At 40.7% G+C, this 25,964-nt stretch overlaps 1 protein-coding gene across 3 annotated transcripts in view; it reads right to left on the reverse strand.

Moving 5' to 3' along the window:
• COCH (cochlin) overlaps nucleotides 1-25,964 on the reverse strand; it is a 382,700-nt gene that overhangs the window by 282,619 nt on the left and 74,117 nt on the right. The gene's annotated exons all lie outside the window — the stretch shown is intronic.

Genomic DNA, 25,964 nt, shown 5'->3' on the forward strand with positions numbered 1-25,964 from the left:
GACCCCATTTTGTGTATGTTAGTTATGAGTTATTCAGTCACACTATACAGTAAAGCCGTAAATAATTACTTACATATTACATATTTAAATCTAACTCCAGATATGAAAGCCCAGCTTTCAGATACATTGGGAAGATATGTATAAATAACAGAACTTTGATAACATCTGAGCATACCAGTAAACTTTATCCTGCACTCTAGAATGACATCATAATGGTAAAGAGAAGCAGTACATATATCTATGCACAGACACACACACACACACACACACACACACACACACACACACACACACACACACACACATATATATGAAAGCATAACCTTCAATAGAAAATGCACAATTGACAAATAATTGACAAATAATCAATACTTAATGGATAATTAGGGCAAAGATCGATCCACAAAGGATTGAAAAAATATAAACATTTTTTTGCAAGGGGCAAGCCCCCGTACATCCCCACACCCCTACTATTTATATATGCCAACTCTGATTTCACACTACAATGGAGAAATAACATATTCCCCAATCACACAGTGAAAAAAATTATAATTTTCAATCAGCTGTACAAGCTTTTTCACTAGTCAATGAAAAAACAAACTGACAAAAGGTATAATATCCCTATATCTAATGCCTGTCTGTATATATCTAGAGCTATAGATCTCTCTGTACACACACACACACACACACACACACACACACACACACACACACACACACACACACACACACACACACATATATATGGGTCTACTTCATAACATTAAAAAATTTCACAACGTTGAATTTCATAACATTGAGACCATAATATCGAAAATTCAAAACACTGAAAACTCAAAACATTGAAAACTAACACTGAAAGTGTGCTTCATAGCATTGAAAACTACATTGCACAAGTAAATAATATCACCTCCACCTACACCACCACCTAACTAACAAACACACTTTCTACTATGTTTCTGCAGGGGTCAAACCCCCCTGCATCCTCACACCACCCGTAGAGTACATATACCAACTCCAAGATCACACTACAGTGGAAAAAAGTTAATTTCCTAAGTAGAAAATGTGTTTTTAGTTAGGTGGTGTTGTAGGTGGGCAGGATGTTATTTACATATGCATTGTAGTTTTCAATGTTATGAAGCACACTTTCAAAGTTCTGACCTTTCAATGTTTTGGGTTTTCAATGTTTTGAGATTTAGATGTTTTGGTCTCAATGTTATGAAATTTAACATTATGAGATTTCAATGCTATGAAGTAAACCTATATCTATATATATATATATATATATATATATATATATATATATATATTTACAGGGAGAGAGAGAGAGATTAATATATGCCAGGTTTGTCTCCCTATATATACATAGATAAATATGTAGATTAGGTAATATATGTCATGTTTGTATGGCTTTACATTGCCTACCAGTTTTCCCCATGCTGGAATGCAAGCTGTTATACGTTTCAGCTGGCATTTTCACTGACCTACTTACTGCTGTCTCTGTGTGTGAGTACAGCAGGAGATAATCTTGTCTTTTCAAGTGGCCTGCCAAGCATGTCAGGCCAAGTTTCATCTTTGTCCTTCTACAGCCACACCATCATCAGTATTAACCATGGGATAAGTCTAGAAGCAGCCGTAAAAGATTTGGGGAACAAGGAAACTGTTAAGTACTGTAGTATTCTGCTAAACGAAAGCAAGCTACATAGTGTTAGTGCTTAAACATGTTGCTCAGCTGCTGACTGCTGACAGCATGAAGATTTCCATGATGCTACAACACGGCACAAACTTTTTAGTCTGCTGTCAGATATCCTTTTTATTTTCAACTCTATACTACTTGTCTACCTGTCTATCTCTGTCTATCTGTGTATCTATTTATCTACATTTGCCTGACTAAACCCAACCACTGGGGATGCACAAGCCAGAGCATTTCTTTGTGCCGGTCCCAGGCCCGGATAAATGGGGTGGGTTGCATCAGGAAGGGCATCCGGCATAAAACTTCACCAAATACTTCATGCGGACACCAGTAAATATTTCCATACCAGATCGGTCGAGGCCCGGGTTAACAACGACCGCCACCAGTACTGTTAGCCAGCAGGGTGCTGGCGGAAATTGGGCTACTGTTAGCCAAAGGTGGAGAAGAGAAGGAAGGCATGGCCAAAGGCAGGAAGAGAGGAGAAAGGCTAGGACTGTGGTAGTGAGTGTCGGAACTTTGAATGTTGGCAGTATGACTGGTCTAGGGAGAGAGCTAGCCGATATGATGGACAGAAGGAAGGTTGGTATATTGTGTGTGCAAGAGACCATATGGAAGGGGAGTAAGGCTAGGTGTACCGGAGGTGGGTTCAAATTGTTTTATCATGGTGTGGATGGGAGGAGAAATGGCGTAGGAGTTATCCTGAAGGAACAGTATGCTAAGACTGTTTTGGTGGTAAAAAGAGTGTCAGATAGAGTGATGTTTATGAAGCTGGAAATTGATGGTGTAATGATGAATGTTGTTAGTGCATATGCTCCACAAGTTGGGTGTGCGATGGATGAGAAAGAAAAATTTTGGAGTGAGTTAGATGAAGTGGTGATGACTGTACCCAAGGGTGAGAGAGTGGTGATTGGAGCAGATTTCAATGGGCATGTTGGTGAAGGGAACAGAGGGGATGAGGAAGTGATGGGTAGGTATGGTAATAAACAAAGGAACGCAGAAGGTCAGATGGTAGTGGATTTTGCGAAAAGGATGGACATGGCCGTGGTGAATATGTATTTTAACAAGAGGGAGGAGCATAGGGTGATATACAAGAGTGGAGGAAGATGCACACAGGTGGATTATATCTTATGTAGGAGGGCCAGTTTGAAGGAGATTGGAGGCTGTAAAGTGGTGACCAGGGAAAGTGTAGTGGGGCAGCATAGGATGGTAGTTTGTAGGATGACATTGGTGATCAAGAAGAGGAGGAGGAGTGTGAGGGCAGCACCAAGGATCAAATGGTGGAAATTGAAAAAGGGCAATTGTGAGGTGGAGTTCAGGGATGAGTTAAGACAGGCACTGGGTGGCAGTGAAGAGTTACCAAATAGCTGGGTAACTACAGCAGAGCTAGTAAGGGAGACAGCTAGAAAGGTGCTTGGTTTGACATCTGGACATAGGAAGGATGACAAGGAGACATGGTGGTGGAATGAGGAAGTACAGGAGAGTATACAGAGAAAGAGTTTGGCAAAGAAGAAGTGGGATTGTCAGAGAGATGAAGAAAGTAGACAGGAGTATAAGGAGATGAGGTGCATGGCAAAGAGAGAGGTGGTGAAGACTAAGGATAAGGCATATGGAGAGCTGTATGAATGGCTGGACACTAAAGAGGGAGAAAAAGACCTGTACCGATTGGCTAGACAGAGGGACTGAGCTAGGAAAGATGTGCAGCAGGCAAGGGTGATAAAGGATAATGAGGGAAACATACTCACAAGTGAGGAGAGTGTGTTGAGGAGATGGAAAGAGTACTTTGAGGGGTTGATGAATGGAGAGAATGAGAGCGAGAGAAGGTTGGATGATGCAGGGATAGTGAATCATGAAGTGCAATGGATTAGCAAGGAGGAAGTAAGGATAGCTATGAAGAGAATGAAGAATGGAAAGGCTGTTGGTCCAGATGACATACCTGTGGAAGCATGCAGGTGTTAGGTGAAATGGCAGTGGAGTTTTTAACCAGATTGTTTAATGAAATCTTGGAAAGTGAGAGGATGCCTGAAGAATGGAGAAGAAGTGTTTTGGTACCGATTTTTAAGAATAAGGGTGATGTGCAGAGCTGTAGTAACTACAGAGGGATTAAACTGATCAGCCACAGCATGAAGTTATGGGAAAGAGTAGTGAAAGCTAGGTTAAGAAGGGACATGATGGTTAGTGATCAGCAGTATGGTTTCATGCCGGGAAAGAGCACTACAGATGCAGTGTTTGCTCTTTGAGTATTGATTGAGAAGTACAGAGAAGGTCAGAATTTGCTCTGAGAGTATTGATGGAGAAGTACAGAGAAGGTCAGAAGGAGATGCATTGTGTTTTTGTAGACTTAGAGAAAGCATATGACAGGGTGCCTAGAGAGGAGTTGTGGTATTGTATGAAGATGTCGGGAGTGTCAGAGAAGTATGTTAGAGTGGTAAAGGATATGTACGAGGATAGTGTGACAGTGGTGAGGTTTGCGGTGGGAGTGACGGATGCGTTTAAGGTGGAGCTGGGATTACATCAAGGATCAGCTCTGAGTCCTTTTTTATTATTTGCAATGGTGATGGACAAGTTGACAGACGAGGTCAGACAGGAGTCCCCGTGGACTATGATGTTTGCAGATGACATTGTGATCTGTAGTGAGAGTGGGGAACAGGTGGAGATGACCCTGGAGAGATGGAGATATGCTCTAGAGAGAAGAGGAATGAAGATCAGCAGGACTAAGACAAAATATATGTGTGGGAATGAGGGGGAGAATAGAGGAATGGTGAGGATGCAAGGAGTAGAGGTGGCGAAGGTGGATGAGTTTAAATACTTGGGATCAATAGTTCAGAGTAATGGTGAGTGTGAAAGAGAGGTGAAGAAGAGAGTACAGGCAGGATGGAGTGGGTGGAGAAGAGTGTCAGGAGTGATTTGTGACAGCCGAGTACCAGTAAGAGTGAAAGGGAAGGTCTACAAGAGGGTAGTGAGACCAGTTATGTTATATGGGTTGGAGACAGTTGCACTGACAAAAAAGGAAGGAGTTTGAACAGGATGTGGCAGAGTTAAAGATGTTAAGATTTGCACTGGGTGTGATAAGGGTGGACAGGATTAGGAATAAGTATATTAGAGGGTCAGCCCTGGTTGGAAGGTTTGGAGACAAAGCCAGAGAGGCAAGATTTTGTTGGTTTGGACATGTGCTGAGGAAGGATGCTGAGTATATTGGGAAAAAGATGCTAATGATGAAGCTACCAGGTAACAGGAAAAGAGGAAGGCCTAAGATAAGGTTTATGGATGTAGTGAGAGAGGACATGCAGGTGGATGGTGTGACAGAGCAAGATGCAGAGGACAAGAAGAAATGGAAACAGATGATCTGCTGTGGTGACCCCTAACGGGAACAGCTGAAAGAAGATGATGATAATGTCTGTCTATCTATCTATTTTTTCAGTCTCCTTGCATACTTAATTGCTACACATTTTTAAAATGATATTACCATTCCAAAACCCTATATTATATTTTTTCTTTTATTTTGCATATTATAATAAACTACAGATGATACCTTATAAGAAAGGAACATATGGAATAAGTGATGTGTTAACTGCAAGTTCATATTTTCAATAATGGATTGAAATTATACTGTAAATATATGACATCATAAGGGATCCAGCTGACACCATAGATATATCAGATTTAGCTTTAGTTGGAAAAATATCAACAGTCTCAATACACATGCTTGTTTTTGTGTTATAAATGATACTGCAGTCTTTCCTTCCACAAGAAGACAGTTATTGTGTTTCTTCTCCTTGTTCAGCATCTGAACCAAACACATCACAGGTATCACAGTAAATAAAGCGTATGTGACCATGCATAAAACAGTGATACCAGGTCTAGTAACAGACAGTTATTTACTAGAAGTAGCAAGGGAAGTTCATAGTCGCACATTCCACTTCACTTCTGCCAACAGCCTTGATGGATAAATAAGTGCTTAATCAATCCCAGACCCATGGCAAGCGGAGAAAATTTTATATATTCCAGAAGTCCTTTTCAGTACTCATGACATGATGCAGTTGTAAAACCTAATTAGTACATCAATATATTCTAGCACAGCCACTAAAAGCACTTGAACTCATGATGCAGAATGTAAGGTTGTTTTTTTTTTTAGATTACAGGCGCTAGTTTATCCAGAGAACTATGTCATCTGGTCATTTAAAGAGCACACAGCTACCTTTAATATTTATAACTCCAAATATGCTCTTGGCAAACAAAGGCATTTTTGCTTATTTTCTGCAATACAATTTATCATACCTTTCAACTGTCCACATATGATTTTCACAGCATGTCCAGATTCTTGTCTCATATTTTTGGTCTGCTCCTCTTAAAATTCGTGGTTTTCTGACAAATCACTGAGGATTGAAGTCACTAAATGACATATATTTGAGTTTCATACTTCATATCCTTCAGAAAAATGCATGCTAACACAAATCATGCTATTCTAGCAATTGTCTAAGTTTATGACAATATTTAAAACCTGTCCCTATTTTTCAGCCTTTACCTCCTTCCTCCATTATTTTAGGTGTTGTGCAGATTTCTTGTGCTAAGAGGTGGAGAAGTATGGAATTTATCTATCACTTTTTTGAATTGCAGATTTTCTACATCTCCTGCTTCTATAATATTTGTTCATTTGATGGCAGCTACAGAACCTCAATAACAGACTGCAGGGCATGTTAAAAAAGTTCATGAAATTCTGAACAATGAGTGGTCCCTAGATTAGACTTTGTCTTATCTACAGCAACTGAAGGCTCATGAACTATCTCAAACAGTGAGGCTGCATCTAACTTTAATTACCATATGTCTTGTCATTATTTTGGTGGGTACCTGCTCCTTTCACTAGTCATGCAGCAAAGACAGAAAGGAGGATGCTATCAATAGCACTAAAACTTCATGATACCCATTTTCTGTATAATTTATATTTCTTTATCAAAGTCAGGATTTCTGGCTGCTTTTGGGGTATGTATGAAACCAGTCATGGCCTCTTATAGCCTTCTCCTACTGTTTAACGTAACGCTGTGTCTAGCCTCATTTGAAAGTTTCCTCCCATCTTTCTGCTCTGAATTCAGCATTTTACATCAATGTAAGCATGACATCGGGAAACTGAGTGAAAGGGGACATTTTAACATGAAAGCTGGGGCCAGTTTACTACAAATCAAATGAAATAAATCAAATATATGTATTTGCAGAGAGAACTGTGTTTAAAAAAAAAGTAATTCTGTCATGTAGAAGTAAGAATAATAAGTCTGAATCTGTTCATTAACCACACTGATGTATGTTCTAGTATTGCCACTAAACTCCTTGCTGGGATATACCAAGTCTGACCTCATGACCAGCATGCGGTACTATTCAATGGAACAGCTTCCCAATGTATGATCTACTGCTGTTTACAGAGTTACCTTGGCTGTTGCCTGAGCACAGTACCACAGGATTAATCAAACTTTTTAAAGTGCTCGGCTAAGAATGAAGTTTCCTTCTGTGTATACAACCTTAACATGTAATAGCTGTGCAATCTAATATTTTCTGAAATGAAATGAAACTGTATGAAACTGTTCGTTCTTTACTTTTCCTGTTTGTCTTTTCCTTTTCACACATTTCCTTGAATATGTTATTATTCTTTCATATGATTCACATGTCTCTGCCTCCATACACAATACCCCCTGTCTAGTATCTCAGTGGATTCTCTTCCCATATGTTGTTTGTCTTTTCGGCTTTTCCCGGTTAGGGGTCACCACAGCGGAACTCCGGTCCGCTAATGATTGGCAGTAGATTTTTTTATGGTGCCGAGTTGCCAGCCCGATGCCCAACCTTCAGCAAAGGCACGCCCATTCACATATGTCTTTTGAACGCCACTCGACCGTGGGGAGGACATGCAGACACCACACAGAAGGCACTCCAGCCGAGAATCGAACAGGAGAACCTTTTGCTGTAAATATTGTCAAGGCTCACGGATTTCTTATGTACCATTCTGTAACTACTGTTTAATTTATCAATTTCTGTACTTCTTGTTTATTGTTGTAAACAGATACTCAGTTAAATCTAAGTGCTAATTAGTCTCATTTCTGTGTTCACCTGTGTCACCTTACAGACGTTCTCTGAAGGTCTGTTTGCAGTGTCTGGAGTTCCCTGAGATTGAAGACTGAAATCAGATGCACAACTCTGACATCCTATCTTACTGAGTCCTAGCTAAAATGTTGCTTTTTCTCACTTCCACACATATACTGAGATTCTACGGCCCTAATTATAGCCTCATCAGAAAACAGAACAGCTTATAAACAGGTAGGAAAGGGCTGACTTGTTTCAGATAATCCCTTATCTGTAGTAACATTCTCATCAATTCACTGAGATGCTTCCTACCACACCTGTAGCAGAGCATTTTGGTGCCTCGGGCAACACACCTGTTTGTTGCCCCTCCTCGCTGTCTATCAGCAATTACAGTTGTGATCACTCAATAACTGTGACCTTCACAGTTTTAAAGGTAGCAATGAGTTGTTATTTAGGTACCTAATTCCTCTTTGTTACCTTTAAAGGAAAACAACTTGTAAAATGTCAACCTGCTTGGTTCTCCAACAACTTGGTGGCCAGGGTAGCTACCCCTGCTGCCCCACCCATCAAATGGCTTTGCTTCCTACCATAAATTCTGAAGGTGACAAAGAACTATGCATGGCAGCCCTTTTGGACTCACATGAGCAACAAGTCACCCTTGCTTCTCAGTATGAGATGCTCATATTGTGTGATTTGCACCTTGTCTGGCTCTGCTGCTCCATCTCAAACATCTGGCTAGTGGGCAAAGACTTCACAAATAAGGAAAAAGCTTCTTCTTCTTCTTTTGGCTGCTCCCGTTAGGGGTCACCACAGTGGATCAACTGTTTCCATTTCTTCCTGTCCTCTGCATCTTGCTCTGTCACACCAACCACCTGCATGTCCTCTCTCACCACATCCATAATCCAAAATTCAAATAAGGAAAAAGCTACTTACCAAAAATACTTAACCACTAGTTAATGCTTTTTTTTTCATGGCTGCACGTAAATGACCTTCTAGGTAATATATCTTAAATGCTATATCCTCTGGATTTGGTGTGCTGTAAATCTAATAAAGCCGCCATGCAAAACAACCATCCTTTGTTGTTTCAGTTCACGTGATCTTCCCTTGGTCTTGAATCAAATTCTTCCTTTCTCTTCTCCTCTGAAAGTGTAAATGACGTCTTCTCACATCTTCAGCAGACTTTCCTTGGACTGCAGAACTATGTCAGCCATTTACATAAAATGGGATTTTCAGTGTCTTAGACACAGTGCCATTTAAACTTCCTGTGGGAAACTTGTCCGTGCTCAGTACTTAATTCTGATTTGGTCTAGTAGTAAAATACTAACCTGAACATCCAAAATAACTTGTTTATGAGTTCAAATCTGTTTCTTGGAAATGATGTCCTCAGATTTTTCTTCCCTCTGTTAGAGCTTGTGGTAACACTGAGCTTAAACCTAAACTTCTAAAACATTCACTGATAGACACACTGTTGGACTTTCACTAAAGTGTTTGGTTCTAAATACTGGTGCAGGGCTATTCAACGTCTCAGGAAATATTTATGTTCATATCTCACCTCTCCAACAAAAAAAACCCACCATTATTTTGTTTGAAACATCTAGAATTGTCACTGGAGCTTTTTTCCTCGGGTCTCCACTGAAAACGGGCTCTTCGTGGCCCAGTGGACTTTATAAATAAATAAATAAATAAATATTGAGTGTGTGAATGGAGGGAATGGTGTTCATAGGTTCATAGGTTGGTACTAGGCTATTGGCCCTAGGGCCTATACAAGCCTAGCCATAACAATTCCCTGGCTATTTCTTCCCACACTATTTACTTCGCTGGACCCCTGTCTAGCAGGGCGACTGATGTGATCCCCGGGGTGAATTTCCCTTCTCCCATTCAATCGTCAAGGTTCCTTTTGAAGAGGGCCAAAGAGGCACTCTGCTTGATGTGTATGGGCAGTCTATTCCAGAGTCTGGGGAGTCTCTGGGTCAACAGCCTATCCCTCCAGCATGTTTTGTTTATTGTGATGACAAGGTTTAGATCCCTGGAGCATGTGGCTCTGAGGGATTGGGATTTCTTTAAGTGTAGCATGTACAACAGCTCTGGGTTTGACATAGCCTTGTATGTTAAGCAGAGATTGTCTCTGAGTAGATATGCGACAGAGTATAGCTGGAGTTTTTTAAGGTGGTCAGCGTAGGGCATCTGCTTTAGGCCTGTGATTCTTTTAGTGAGGTATTTCTGTGGCCTTTCCAGTTGTTGCAGATGTCTTGAGAGGTACATACCAAATGGGACGTTGTATTCTATAATGGGTCTAATGAGGGATGAGTACAGTGGGACAATGATCTCCTTTTTTCTGGATGAAAAGCCCTTAGTGATGAGGTGTGCCACATAGAAGGATTTCCTGACTGCTGTGGCGATGTGGTTATCGAAGGTGAGACCACTGTCCACCTGTGTCCCTAAGTTTCTTATCACACTTTCGGTGTCTAGTGTACTGCCACCTATGTGGTAATTCATGGGTACATGTTTTTTCCCAAAGGGGACAACTATACATTTCTTGGCATTGAGCTTGAGCCCATGGCTCTGGCACTAAGCATCTGTTTCTGTAAGGCCCTTTTGTAGAGTATCCACATGATTTGGGGATTCAATAATGGCTCCCAGTTTGCAGTCCTCTGCAAACTTTGTTAGCCAGAGTCCCTTAGTGTTGGCCTGTACTTCAGAGAAGTAGATGCCAAACAAGAGCGGTCCCAGGACTGAACCCTGAGGTACTCCACTTGTCACTTGTCTGGAGCTGGATTTGGAGTCGGCTACTTTTACAGTGTGGGTTATGGCAGTAAGCCAGTTGGCAACCCATCGAGTGATGTAGGGATCAATGCCCAGCTTAGTAAGTCTATCTATGATTCCAGAGTGGGAGATGATGTTAAAGGCCTTGGCGAGGTCCAGATAGTCTGCGTGGACCGCCTTACCCTCCTCCACGGCTCTGGAGCCTGATTCAAAGAAATCAATCAGGTTCAGGAAACAACATCGGCCCTTCACGAACCCAAACTGGGTGGGGTCCAGTATTTGAAGGTTGCTAATGTCTTTGTTTATAAGTTCCATGATAATATGTTCCATGGCCTTGCAGATCAGGCTCGTCAGACTGATGGGGCGGTAGTTCCTGGGATCCAAGGTGGATCCCTCCTTGTGGAGTGGGATAACTATAGCTGTTAGTGAGCTGATGTAAAATAGTAGCTTAGAATAAAAGCTCTGGAAAAAAGGCTAGGAAAAGCAAATGAAATATGTGGTTCCCTAAATATATTAAAAAAAAACAAACAAACAAAAAATGAAGATGGCAGAACAGGAACACTAAGCAAATTGGGTTGCTGCTTCACAAGAACAGCAACTATGCAAGCTATTCCAGACATTGATGGGGACAGCAGAGGATACAGGAGTACTGAAAGAAACAATCACTAAAAAGAACTTGTGTTATGGACAAAATCCCAAGATCTGAAAGAATACAAGACCATAATAATGACAGAGGTACAGGGGCACAGCAAGAAGCAAATGAAAATGTAAAATTTCATAAATATGGCAGATGGATACATTGGATAAGTTGGAAAATCAATTCAGATGCTGCACCACTCATATCTTGTGCACAATGAAAAGTGTGCTCAGGGGGGAGTTAGAATCATGTAGAAGATGCTAAGTGAAAGACTGTATCTGCATATGTTACAGGAGCTGGTAATAGAAGGAATGCACATGGTTCACAGAAGAAATGAGCCAAGAGAGAGAAATTCTAAGCAAGTAATTGCCTGCATGCAAATATAGAAACCGAATCAGGAGATCATGAGGCAAGCAAGAATGTTAAAAATAATGCCATCTATCGGTATGTTCACTTACTAGATGAAGGCATTTCCAGCTTACTTTTTTTGACAAAGAAAACTGTTGGTAGTACAATAAATAGTATGATGTTGCTGATGGTAGCTGCATGGAACAGCTATCACATCATACAAACACTGTGATGGAAAGGTCAAAGGGTTAGACGACATTCAGAGGAGGAAGAGTAAACAGCCTTTTCTATTCAGAGATCAAGTTAGGATATTGGAGAACAAAAGCCAAAGCAACTTTTTAAAATCCACATGATAAATGGACTGGCAAATTAATCTGAGGAGAACGAGGTGAGGAGTGGAGTCAGAAAAAGCAGAGAGCATCTGATGGACAGATGCCTGTTAGGAATAAAACATAGAAAGTGCGAGACCAATGCAAAGCAAGGCAGAGGATGGAATCAGAAAACTCAAAGGCACCAATGCAGCTAAAAGAAGCAAGAAAGGATACTATACAGACTCTTCTAGAATCTCTAGACAAGAAATTATACCATAAAGAAGGTCAAGAATCTGGTCAAAAGGGAACTAGCGGAGAAGTGACAGAACTAACACAGAAGGAATCATGAGCAGAGAGAAAAAAAAGAGAGAAAGAAATTGGAAATAGGGAGACACGTAGACATACACATCAGGGAAGGCTAATGTACAATGACGGATGATATAAGAACTGATGAAAAGGGACAAAATGGGAGAGGAAAAAGCAAGGTACCAAACCAAGACAGGCAGCAGAAGAGAAGACAATGACAATATGAGGGAGACAGAGGCAACTCAGTTTCAGTGGCTTAACAAGTTGTACACTTGTCTTTGGTGCTGGAAAAGCAATATGCTGTGGGTTCATGTCCACAGCAGCTGCTTGGACTGATTTTTCCAGTACTGGCACTGCAATGCAGCATAGGGGGGTGGTGCTACACTCCTCAGTGTGTCGTCCTTCAGATGCTAAACTGAGGTTCCATCTGTCTGAGTTGGTGGTAGCTCAGGTGAACGTAAAAGATCCCACAACACTTATTCAAAAAAACTGTGTGTGTGTGTGTGTGTGTGTGTGTGTGTGTGTGTGTGTGTGTGTGTGTGTGTGTGTGTGTACATGTGTGTGTGTGTGGGGGGTTATGTGATACCCTGGCCAAATTTTCCCAACCAGTATAAATAACAGCTCAGGTCCCCCTTGAAAAGAAAATTCAAAGGAACATGAATGAAGAACTGGAAATAATGACCAGCATTTGTAAGATGTCAAGCCTTTTGGATGCTGTACAGGGGAAGGGAAAACAAGGTAAAGCCAACAGAGATATGAAACTGCTGCTCATAAGAGAATATGGGAAAGTAAGAACTTTTCTCTCTCCTTAAATATGATTAAATAAGCATTTCACAGTGTGATAAGCACAAAATAAGACTATGAGAGAACATGACTGTGATAAATGACTCCGTGTACTGTAAAAAAACTTTAATAAGGAAATTGGGTAGAGATGGAGGCTGGTAAAGGTAGGAAAGAAGAAGCATTAATGTGAAAGTGCTTGGTGAAAATACCAGCCCTGGGTTACACTATAGCTGTATTAGAATAAGCTGAAATAATGGCTACGAAGAGTTAAGAATGGATATAAGAAATGCAGAATTGTGAATGATGGCATGCAATGAGACAGCAGAACCAGAAGGGGGAACAAAGCAGAGATAATAAAGGGTCTCCATCTGGGGCAAAAAGTGTAAAAAAGTAACACGTTGGAGGTTAATATCTTACACTCTTATTGTTAAAACAGACAGGACAGAATGAAGGCAGTGTTTGAGGTTCAATTCTGTGGGGTAACCAGGATGATGGAAGTTGTTCAGCAGTAGCAAGTGGGGAGACAGTGGGGAAACAATGGATATGGGAAAATAAATGAGTTCAGACTAAATATAGTGACACAGACTATCAGCAGATCTTCATACCCACAAAGAGTAAAAAGGTGTACATAAGACTAAAAAATACAAAGGTGGAAGCATAATATTCCTGCAAGAGCCAAAGATGAAAATTACAGATGGGGAAATCCTGAGGCCAGAATAACCTAGGGGACATTTGACAATAAAATAACAGGAGGAAAAAGACTCGTTTCAGGATAGAGTTACAGGCAGTGAGAGAACAGGTAATCAGGACTAGAGAGGCAGGTGGCAGATATTGCAGGTCAGGATTAGAGAGAGATCATGTGGAACAAAGGGAAACTACATGCCCAAAACAGAGAGGGACAATTCTGTAGTAGGATTTTTGTAGTATAAGAGGAGATGAAAATTGAAGGATTGGAGGTCATGGGGGAAATTTCAGTGTCATGCCAGACTTGGGAATGAGTAGAGCAGTCAGGATATAATTAATTAATTAATTAATTAATTAATTAATTACTTTTAATTAATTAATTAATAATAAAAAATAGAATATGAAGATGGACCTAGAGGAGAATATGTTGGGAGGGGCCACCTTCATTTGCCCGACAGAAATTTCAGGCAGCCCAGTTGCCTGACAGTTCATTTCCCTGACAATTAGAAAAAGGCAAGTAAAAGGTATATGTCCTTTTCCCCACTCTAGTGTGATCCTGGAGTTAGAATAGTTGGGGGGGTGTGGGGGCGAAGCCCACTTACTTTGGTTTTAGTGAACAATAAAAAAACAAACTGGACAATATAAAACCAAAGTAGGAGGGGGCTTTGCCCCCCACACCCCCCAACTATATATTCTAACTCCAGGATCGCACTACAGTGGGGAAAAGGACATATACCTTTTACTTGCCTTTTTCTAATTGTCGGGGAAATGAACTGTCGGGCAAATGAACTGTCAGGCAACTGGGCTACCTGAAATTTCTGTTGGGCAAATGAACTTTAGGTGAAATTAAGGTGACCCATTGGGAGACACATCTACAGAAGAAGGATCATACACTTAACAAGAAAAGTACAGTTGTGTAAGTAAACTTACCATAATAGTAGCTGTTTGAATGATCACTGCTGCAGTAGCCTTAGCTGTATGGGTGATAACCTGTCAAGGGTGTGACAGCTGGCCATCTTCCAAATCTTCAGGGCACATTCCACATGCTCTAACCATCAGCCAGCTTGAGATAGCTAAAAAGACAGGATTGGGAGCCAAGCCCTTTAGAGCTTGTATGCCAGCATAGAGAGGGAGGCTGGACAATGCTAAGAAAAACAAAAAATAAGTGTCCACATCCTGGCATAAACACACAAAAATGAGGGATGGAAGGAAGGAGGGTCTCCCAAGGAGGGGCCACCAGTTTTCTTGGAGGTCTCTTATGAAAACCCTCTTTCTAGAACATTTTGACATGAGAATGAATTGAAATAGGATGATCCATAGGCAGGCATGGGCAGTCATGCTGAAATGACTGATAAGAAAGGCCATAGGATAGTAACTCACACAAATATTGTACGACCAGAGAACAACTAGCCCTGAATGGGTGGTGGTTATGCTATTGGCACCAATTAGAAAACTCTTTCCATTTGACAATATATGGATTTCTAGTACCAGACTTCCTTGCCTCCATTAACACCTGCTGCACATTCTCAGTAAACAGATGCCTAAAGGAATCAAGACCCTGTGATCCAGGCAGTCAGCTGAAGGTGATTGGGGTCTGGGTGTATTAAACACCCCTGATCTTGTGTGAGTAGATCCATTCTGTGAGGAAGCATGTGGTATTTGCCCATGGCTATTTCCAAAAGATAGGCGAACTACGGCTGCCTGGGTCAGAAGGGAATCACCACAATAATCTTTAGGGGGGGGTCCCTCTGTATCTTCAGAAGTACCCTGGATATTAGTGGAAATGGTGGAAAAGCATACTGGAATATTTCTGTCCAAGAAAAAGAAAAGACATCTGTCTTCCAAGCCTTCTTGCATGGAGTCCTGGAGCAGAATCTTGTCAGCTGATTGTTCAGAGAAGAGGCAAATAGATCTACTTAAGGAACTCCCCACAGATGGATCAAATCTTGCAAGACCGCCAACCTAGTTTTCATTCGTGAGGTCTGCCCTTGTCCTACTCAGCTTGTCTGCCACACATTTTTGCTCTGACAGAATGTAGGTTACTTGTAGAGTAAGACTGTGCTGTAAAATTATATCTCAAGTTAACATGGCTAGTCTACAAAAGGGGCTTGGCCTGGTTCCCCCATGGTTGTTGATGTACAACATGACTGTAGTATTGTCTGCAACAACTTGTAGAGGCCCAGGGAACAAAAGATAATAGTGACTTGGTCAGGGCAAGCATCTGTTTTATATGTGTATGCTTGGGTCTTTCCTTGGTGTCCCTCACACCTTGCACTTTTATTCCTCTTGAAACTGCTCCCCAAGCAAAGTATGAGGCATCTATGGTGACCAACTTCTTTGGAACAGAGAGGAAGATGGGGAGACCCCAATCACTGTCAGTACCAAGTGATTTCTCTTCTGACAAACACACAGCACTGGGATTTGAAAAGACAGGATGATGGTGCTGGGATCAAAGAGACTTCAGATTCCATTGCATCTTTCTCATGTGGAGTCTTCCCAGGTGCTCATGAGAATCATACATAACATGACACCCAAAATCCTAAGGTATTCCCTTGCAGTGACCAAAGTCTAAGTGGAAAACCTTAGAAATAGATTTAGGTATAGATCTGTTTTTTTTTCCCTGTGAAAGAAAAGCTCTTTGAACTGAGGTATCTAGCTGACACCCCAGGAAAACAACCTGGTGAGAAGAAGTCATAAAAAACTTTTAAATGCTCTCTTGGAATGCCACATGTGTAAGACATCTCTCACCCAAGTAAAATGCCTGAAGTCTAGATGAATAGGGATCTGATAATAAGCATCTTTTAAATCTAGTGCTACCAAGAACCCCGAATGAGGAAGAAGAGGTAACAGGTTGCAAAATGACATAATTTTGAATTTGGGACTATCACAAACCAGTTTATTTATTTTTTCTTCCTTTCTTTGGTAATAAAAACAACTGTGAATAAAATCCTTTCCCACCCTGGGGAGGAGGAAAGTACAGTTGTGTACACTTACCATAAATGTAGATGTTCGAGTGTATTTACTGTTGCAGTCATTACATTTGGGTAATCCTGCTGGCATGTTGCCCTCAGTCGGCCTGAATTCCAAAGTCCTGGATCCTGCACTACCTGCTGTCGACCCTTCCCTGATGTCAGGTTGTCAGGGGTATAAAAGAAGCAGCCAACGCCATTTTCTTTAGTTTTTCTTACCCCAGATGTCAGGTGCCCCCTAAAAGGGTAGCCAAAATTTATATATATAAAATTACATGCACCAATATAAACTTTACCTTCATCTACAAGCAAATACACCACATAGGTTGTATAAAACAGAGAAGGAAAGATAGGTTCCATCAGATGAAAAGGGGGATGGCGGGTGGGTAACCTGGACTGCAACAGTGAATACACTCCAACATCTACATTTATGGAAAGTGTACACAACTGTACTATGTTCTTCGTGTTTCACTGTTGCAGTCATTACATTTGGCTAGAGTCCCAAAGCTATGGTTGGGAGGCTGGAGCTAAACAGGATTAGGAGTGACTATAAGGCCCTGCAGAACTGCAGTGGCAAAGCCTGCCCTGGATTTAGAGTAGAGTGGCAGACGATAGTGCTTTGTAAAGGTGTGCACTAAACTCCAACTAGCAGCCTCTAAAATGTCCTTGGTAGGTACTCCCCTGAGAAAGGCTGCTGAAGTGGCTGCAGCTCTGGTTGAATGTGGCCTAATGCCCTTAGGCACTGGCTTGCCATGGTGTACGTAGCAGAAATGAATGCAGTGGCCTATCCACTTTGAAATAGTCTGCTTTGAGATAGCCTTTCCTTGTGATCCTGCAGCATATGTCACTAGTAATTGCTCTGTCTTTCTGAAAACTTTGGTTCTGTCCAAGTAGAATCTAAGCTGTCTGTGTACATCCAAAGAATGCAGAATTCTATTTCCCTTGTTCTGTGGATTTGGATAAAAAGTTGGCAGGTGAATAGTTTGGTTAAGAGCCACGCTGGACACCACCTTAGGCATAAATGTTGGGTTTGTCCTCAGAGAGACCCTGTCTGGATAAAAAATGATAAAAGGTTCCACAGCCATGAGTGCCTGTAGCTCTGAAACTCGTCTTGCAGAAGTTATTGCTAGGAGCAGAACTGTTTTCCAAGATAAAAACTTTATATCAGCAGTAGCAGCTGGTTCAAAAGGAGGCAGGGTGAGTTTTTCTAAGACATAGTTGAGGTCCCATGCAGGCATTGGTGATCTCCTTGGAGGCCTTAAGTTTTTGGCTCCTCTGAGGTACTGCTTCAATAAGGGATGAGAAAAGTTTGGTGGTTCTGTATTGTAATGAGCCAAAATGGCAGAGGCATGAATTTCAATAGATGAAAAAGATAGGCCTTTGTCCAGCATCTCAGTTAAGTATTGCAAAATCTGAGGAATATTTGGCACAGCTGTATCAGTTCCTTGTGCCTGGTTTCAAGCACAGAATCTGTTCCATTCCAGGTTTCCCCAAAAGAATAGTCCTCTGGTGGAGAAGCTGGAGGTATAGATTCTTCAGCATCAGAATCCTCATAGGGGGGAAGAGAATATCTCTGATCAAAAGAGGAATCAGAAAAAATGGAAATCTGATCTGAAGATTCAGTCAGTCTATTGCCTAGGCCTCTTATCAGGAGGGGATGGGAACCCCTGATCAAGGTAATCAAGTCTTCGGCCATTTTGAGCATCTGATTTTTGGGCATAGAGGCCTGACCACGTGGCTCTTGAGTTTGTTTCTTTGCTTTAGAAGGTGCTTTAGTCTTTGCCTTTGAAGCTGAAGTTGGTTTAATGTAAAGATGCTTAGGTCTGAATACACCCTCAGAAGCCGGTGCCTGCTCAGTGGCTCTGGACCCATCTGAAGGAATAGTATCCGAGGCTCCAATACCTTGAGTTTCCAGAGGCATGGCCGACTCCACGTGGGATTACCCATGTGGGAGTCGGTAGCAGCCTGCGACTCTAAAGTAGCGGGTGTCAGGGGCTGCGAAAGCACTTCACTGAGAACCGGTGAACCGGCGACTGGCTTAGGAGAAGCGTCGTAGTTGGTTTTGGACCTCAGTTGTCTATCTCTCTCCTTTTCTTTGCGTTTTTTGTGAACTCCGGTAGTCGGATGGCTATCCGACATTTCTGGATAATTAAACCGGCGTCCAAAATAGTTTAAAGCAAAATCATACTGACGCTTAATACTGCGTTGGTTAAATCTAGCACAAAACCGACAACCAGAAACGTTGTGATCAGGGCGTAGGCAAGGAATACAGTAAGAATGAAAATCCTTATGAGATATTTGCTTTCCACAAGAAACACAATTATTTACTTTTTCTGACAACTGTCTGGAGCAAAAAAAGGTTTCCCCAATGGGGTACTTAGCTTTATTGAAGACTTCGGATCTGAAACTTGAACATGAAAATATCAGGAGTCGGCCGACTGGCGTTTGCGAACTGCTTCTGCTTTGGGCACCGCGCGGCAAGAAAGACTAAAGAAAATGGCGTCGGCTGCTTTTTTAATACCCCTGATGACCTGACGTCAGGGAAGGGGTGACAGCAGCCGACGCAGGACCCAGGACTTTGGAATTCAGGCTGACTGAGGGCAACCTGCCAGCAGGATTACCCAAATGTAATGACTGCAACAGTGAAACACGAAAAACATCTGGTTTCTATAACTCCCTGGAACAGCATGTGTTGAAGTACAGAGAGAAATAAAATAGTCTAGTCTGGATGTTGAGGAATTCCCCCTGAAAAGGAGGGATTTCCTTCCTCTGTCATCTGTAATGATGATGAATGATCTTCAGAACTCATTTTTCTGAAACTATCTGTTACCAAAAATGAAAAATGGGCAGTCGAGACTTTCTGGAATGAAAAAGGGACTAACCAGGGTCAGAAGGATGTAATTGGGCCTGTTAAATAATCATTCTGCCTTGCTGGACTGTCACTGGTTGTGAGGGGTTCCTGAATTCCTTTTGGACGCCACCCCCATTTCTTTTTGAACGTTTGTTCACCAGCAATTTGATGAGGCAATTTTTTTTTTTTTTTTTGCCAAAACCGAATTATAGGTTAAAGAATCCTTTAGAAATTTTGGAAAAGGAGGGCTGAAAAATCTTAAGAGATTCCCTGTATCAACTTACCAGTTTCATCACACTTTTTGATAATCTCTGCAGCAGTGGAACCAAAAACTATATCTCTGTCCAAAGAATTTAAAATCTCCTTTTTCACATCATCCGGGAGGTTCTGAAAATGCAGCCAGGCAAACCTCCTCAGAACAGTACTAGTAGCTGCATTCCTGGAAGAAGTGTCAACTGAGTTATACACACGTTATAAACAATGAGTAGTGGCTTGTACAATGGAAACTAAATTTAAAGCAGATTTTTCCTCACAAGAAGAAACTGCAGACCAAACATTCCTCATACTGTCACAATTAGTGAAAACATTAGCATGTTAGCCTGACAATTTAAAATTCTGAAAATCAAAGTTGCAGAAGAATATACTATTTCCCCATGCCCATCAATAATCTTCCCATCCTTATCAGAAAGAGTAGGATATAAATTAACTAATTCAGCACCAGCAGGATTAACTAAAGCTACAACTGCTGGCCAGGTTTGGAAGAGTGTATAAAAACTTAGACTGAGGAACTTTATACATTCTATCTACTTTTTAGGGGGTGCAGGCTGGCTATCAGGTAAATTGCAAACAGTGACCCACACATACTCTAACAGAACTGGGGAATTGGTGAAGATTCTGGAAATTTTTATGTAACAATTCATAGTATTTTCTGAGGAACTGAGAAACCTCTCCCACATAAAACACTGGCACATTTGGTAAACAGACAGAGAAAGGGAAATCCCTACCGAAGAATCAAAAAGTGAGCTCTCTGAATCTAAATCAGAAAACTAAGGAGAAAACCCTGTATCTGTCCCTTCATCTTCCAGTCCAGATTCAGAATCTTGAATCTCATCAGAAAAAGAGGTATATCTCTTTCTTTTACCAGAAACCACTTTATCAACAGCTTGAATTAAACACTGAACCAGACCTAGTAACTCCTGTCTAATGAAATTTGAGGAGGGGTAGATACATGTTTACTTTTTCTTTATTTTTGACAGGGAAAATGGGGCCAACAATGTTATTAATGGCAACAGCAACAGCTTCCCAAAGATGGGCACAACTTTCTGACTAAACAGGGATGCCTTCCCTGTTTCTCCTCCCAGGACTGACAAGAGTGGCTCTCCCTTGCCCAATGACAGGACCTCAACAGTCGCAAAGCACAAGGCTAATCCCCAGACCATAGTGGATGTAGATGCTATAACTGAAGGATCCATGTTAAGAGATGAGTGGTCTGAGGAACAAGCTATGGCCACAGCAGAGTCAACTACCTCTGGCTGAGGCAAATTGCTAGCTTGCTGTAGTGGTATAGACTGTTTGCTTAACTTTTTCTTTTTGTGGCTGAAGAAGGACCAACTGTGGGTCTGGTAGCTCCATGTTCAAGCTGTAAATGGTACCCATTTCCAGAAGAACAAGCAGCAAAAGCTTGTAAAAAAATGTAAAGTCTTTAAAAGTCACTTTTTCCTAAAACAAATATGACAAAGGGGGCAATAACAGATAAATGAAAGTGAGAGGATGACTTAAGGGAACAGAGGTGGGATAGGATCATGGTGACAGTGACAATGAAAGCTGAGGGATGGAGGAAAAGGCAGGTAGTAAGGAAAATAGAGAAAGTGGAAGAAACACTGGCAGAAACTCAATGGGAAATATGTAGAAACTGCAGTGATAGAGGTGCACTTAGGATACAAGAAGCAGAAATAAAAGTAGCTCTGTAAAGTACAGTGATAACAGCTACAGAAATTGAATGGTGCTACTTGAAGCTTACTGGTGGGCAGGTGACAGGGGAAGAGGTGAGGGGACATCTAGTAAAGAAATATAAAATCAAGAAAGAGAGATACACAAGTATCAAAACTGAGGTAAGAGGAGGGGAAAGCATCAGAGAAGGACATAAAAATCAGAGAAAGCTTCAGCTTATAATTTCAAAAGATTTACAAGGAGTAAGACAGGAATAAAGAAATAGAATACAACTAGAGAAATATGGGAAAAGGATATGATTTACAACATTACCAAAGGAATATATTAAATGTTGCAATATCTCTAATGATAAAAAGTCAGTAGATGAAATTAAAGAAAGGAAGGCAACATGTGCAGATAGCTTTTTTCTGGAATTCTGTAAGTGGGGAGGAAGAATATTAAAGAATACAGCAATCAGAAAGAATTTTAAATTCTGAGGGCATGAGGGAAGTAATGACTCTGAAACAGGTAGCAAGTTATAGGGCAATCTAGCTAATAAACATAGGTGTGAAAATATTAGCAAAGATCCTTGCAGGTGGGTGAGATACATCTCTACCATTGATACTGCAGGTAGGGCAGAGCAGTTTTAAGAAAGGCTATCAGGTAGAAGAAAACTGGTGGAGACAGGCTGAATTCAGGTATAAGGAGGTGGGGAAGAAGGAGAGAAGAGATGGAACCGCTGTCTTTGACCTGCAGAAAACCTTTGAAAGGGTGGGGTGTGGAAAATTCATTCAGTGGATTAAAGCAATTTATAGTCATCTGCAGACATGAATAATGGTAAATTAAAGGTTGCCAGAAATGGTGAGGTTAGGGTGGGGAACAAGACAAGGGTGCTCCACTACTAATCTTCCTAGTGATAGAAAAAACAGGAAATAGAACAGAGGAAGCTATTAGCAACACTGGAAAGGGAGAAGCAAATGCACTCGTGCTTCCTAACATATGTGGATGGCTGCATGCTCCTATCAGAGAACATGAAAGGAGACTTGAAAAAGATATTCCTCATGTCTGAAACTGTTAAAATAGCCTCTGGCTTCATATGCAGTATAAAAGAAGATGGTTCTAGTCTGAATAGGAAAATGGAAAGGAATAGGGGGTGGATGAAAAGAAAGAATGGACTATCCCAATATTTAGGAAAAATATGGGCCTAAAATCCTTAAGTAAAGTGAGGAGAAAACTACAAAGCTATTGAGAAGAAGTAGAATATGGACTGATACACAACTGGAGACGGAAATGCAGTGATAATGCTTCTAACAGCAACAACAGTAATAATACACAAGTTAAAGATCCTGCCAATACATTCCTGGGCAAAATCCTAGGAAGCATACAGCTGTAAATTAAAATACTGATACAAAAAGGGAAAAGAAAAGTGGGAAAAGAAAAGCCTATACTGAGTCAGACTAGGGTAGGGCGGAGAGTGCAACATATACCCACATATGCTTTAATGCACATCATTAGATGGATACAAAAAGGGGAAGAAAGGGCAAATGGTTGGGGCAGAAAACTGTAGAATGGTATTAGGATTTCAAGAAGATAGAGAGTAGTAATAAAGGAATGGAGCAGCATGCAATGGGGAGAAGAAGACAGAACAGAGCTATGGGGATAAAACAGATGGGAAAGGACATAGGATCAAAACATGAAGCAGTCTGAGAGGGATCGGGGAATAATAGGGAAAAGGAAGTAATGAAAGAAGTGGTAGGGGGTGCACAGTATTTAAACCTTGGGAGAAATAATGCAGTAGTATGGGCTACCACAGGAATAACAGTGGACATATAAAACCGAGAGAAATATGGTGAAAGAAAAAGGAGGACAGAGTAAAAAGGGAGATGAAGAAGTGTCATAATGGAGGAATGGGAGAGGCAAAACAAATACAAAAGTAGAATGATAAATGAGGACCTTAAAGGAAAAGAGGCAACACTTACAGAAGCAAATAACTGGTGGAAAAAAGAAGAGGGTTGGAGAATCAGGAGTAAGAACTGACACAGAATCCAGAGAATAACTCAAGAAATGTAGCCAGTACAAGAGACTGGAGATCAACGTACTAGACAGATGGTACCTTACACCAAAAAGGTTGTCAAAGGAAGGCAGGAAAGAAAACACTGACAGTGCACATGCCGGCAGGAACAACAGATGGTCAACATGTGCAAGAGATCGACAATTCCAGGGTAGAGGAATATTCTCTTTCCTTATGAATTGTGTGATCTTGGAGTTAGTATATATAATTAACAGGGGTGTTGGGGGTGCAGGGAGGCTTGATCCCTGCAAAAACATTTGCTGTTTGTTTAGCCTGCTAAAGGATACTCCTTGGGGCATGAGCACAATGTGATGACGTTCTGTGTTTTGACATTAGTATGTCGATATACAGCACATCAACACTGTGCACATTCAACAAGAAAGTATAGATCCATTTATATATATGGGTGTCATTCATCAAATCATCTGCTGATTGATGGGATGAATGACTTTGAAATGCAGTCAATTGTTCTGTGCACTGAAATTTAAAGGTTGAACACATACAGATAAAGTATGTGTGGATTTGTGGAAGTAATACTGAAACATTTTGGTATTCTGAACGTTTCGGTAGGAGTGTTCATGCAGGTGTAAGTAGATTAGGGTAGACTTAAGTATAGTGCAGTTTTTCTGTCTGTGTCTAAATTGTCTTGATTAGCTGTAGTGCTATGGAAAGGGCTTTTGAAAGGTAAGGTGCAGGGTTAAGGTTAGGGGCAGGGTTAGGGTTAGCAGGTATTAGTAAGGCAGTGTAGTAGGGGTGAAGCCCCATGCTCACCTTACTAATACCTGCTAACCAACCCTGCTCCAACTCTAAACCTGTACTTTACCTTACCTTTTGAAAACCCTTCCACATCATTACTGCTATTCAGAAAAATAGGGTTTGAATCTGTGGTTGGGTTTGGATATTCAGATTGTAAACCTTTTGTGATCATTTTTCTTTTTAGATATTTTGGGTTCTTTCATGTGTTGAATTTTGGAATGCTGGTTGATCACTTTAGTTTCAGTGCCTTTGCATTCCAATAATTCAACATAAACTCATATATATATATATGTGTGTGTGTATATATGTGCACAATATATTTGTATCATTATCAGAGTGAAATACATTCTAATTATGATGCTAGGAACAAAATTAGTGTACTTTTTGAAAGTAAGAACACCAGGCTTTTATCTTGGTTTAATCTCTGTAGTGCCAGTGATACACATCTGCCACATACTTGATCATGTGCCGAATAAGCACAGGGAATACGTAAGGATGCAATTCATAACACTTTCTAGGAAGTGACTATAACATTACTATTGTGTATAATGACAAAGTGCCTGAAATTAAAAAGTTAACAAAAGGCACATACACACACACACACATATATATATATATATATATATATATATAGAGAGAGAGAGAGAGAGAGAGATAAATAAATAAAATAAGGCAGTTGGCACTGCACAATAGATGCTCAGAGCTTGGAATATGCTGATATTTGACAAACTATGACAAACATGATACTTTATTTTCAGTTTGAAATGAATTGTAAAGTCTTTGAACCATTATATAAAAATGGGTCGATATCAGTTTATTGAAGGTTCATTCCCATGAACCTTTGCTCATTGAACCATATACAGTGAATGTTCATTTCCACAAATGTTCAGTTCAACAAATTCTTTCCCAGGGAAAGTAATGAGTTATCCAGCATTAGGACCGTTACACAAAGCACAGTAGTTCAAACCCACCCAGGTGAGGGTTGCACCCCCCCCACATCCCACAATGTGGGGAACACCCCACTAACTATATATACCAACTCTGAGCTTGCACTACAGTGAGGAAAAGAGCAAATTTCTAATGATGGCCAACTCATTACTTTCCCTGGGAAAGTCATTCGTTGAATTGAACATTTGTAGAAGTGAGAGTAAATGGTTCGATGAACCAAGGTTTGAGGAAATGAACCTTCAATAAAGTAATATAGACCCTATAAAATCACTACAATGATGCATTTAACAGGAATGCAAGAGAATGTAATCTGAAAAAAAGGATAATGTAAAAATCAGTTTGGATAACCCACAGTCATTATCACACTCAAACCATGAATAAAACATGGAAATATCTGTTAGGGTTTATAATATCCTGCATTAATATGCATGAACTGTAATATATTTTATATTTTACTATACTTTTTTTTCATTTTTAATAAGACTGCAGCTATCACTGACCACACTGCCTTGTTTGGTCAGTGTTTGCTAACTTTGCTATAATATGTATGTATATGCTATAGTGTGCCCTTGGTGTATAGAAGCTTCAATTACATGGCCTGAAAGACCCTCTAATTATTGGGCCCTACAAAGCAACACAACAGATGCATAGCATTTCATAAGCAGTATATGATGATCTATTCCTGATATGCAATGTTTCACAATCAGGACATATATAGTGCCTCCTATATGGCGCAGGCAAAAAACCTGCCCCAACAGTGTTTTATTATTAATATCTATCACAGTTCCCTTCCACCTTCTGTCCCTTAGAGTAACACTGAGTGTTTGTTGCCTAGGTTGCACCTTTTCATCC

The sequence above is a fragment of the Protopterus annectens genome, chromosome 6.part0, assembly GCF_019279795.1.
Source record: "Protopterus annectens isolate FY-2018-M chromosome 6.part0, PAN1.0, whole genome shotgun sequence".
Taxonomy (NCBI): domain Eukaryota; kingdom Metazoa; phylum Chordata; order Ceratodontiformes; family Protopteridae; genus Protopterus; species Protopterus annectens.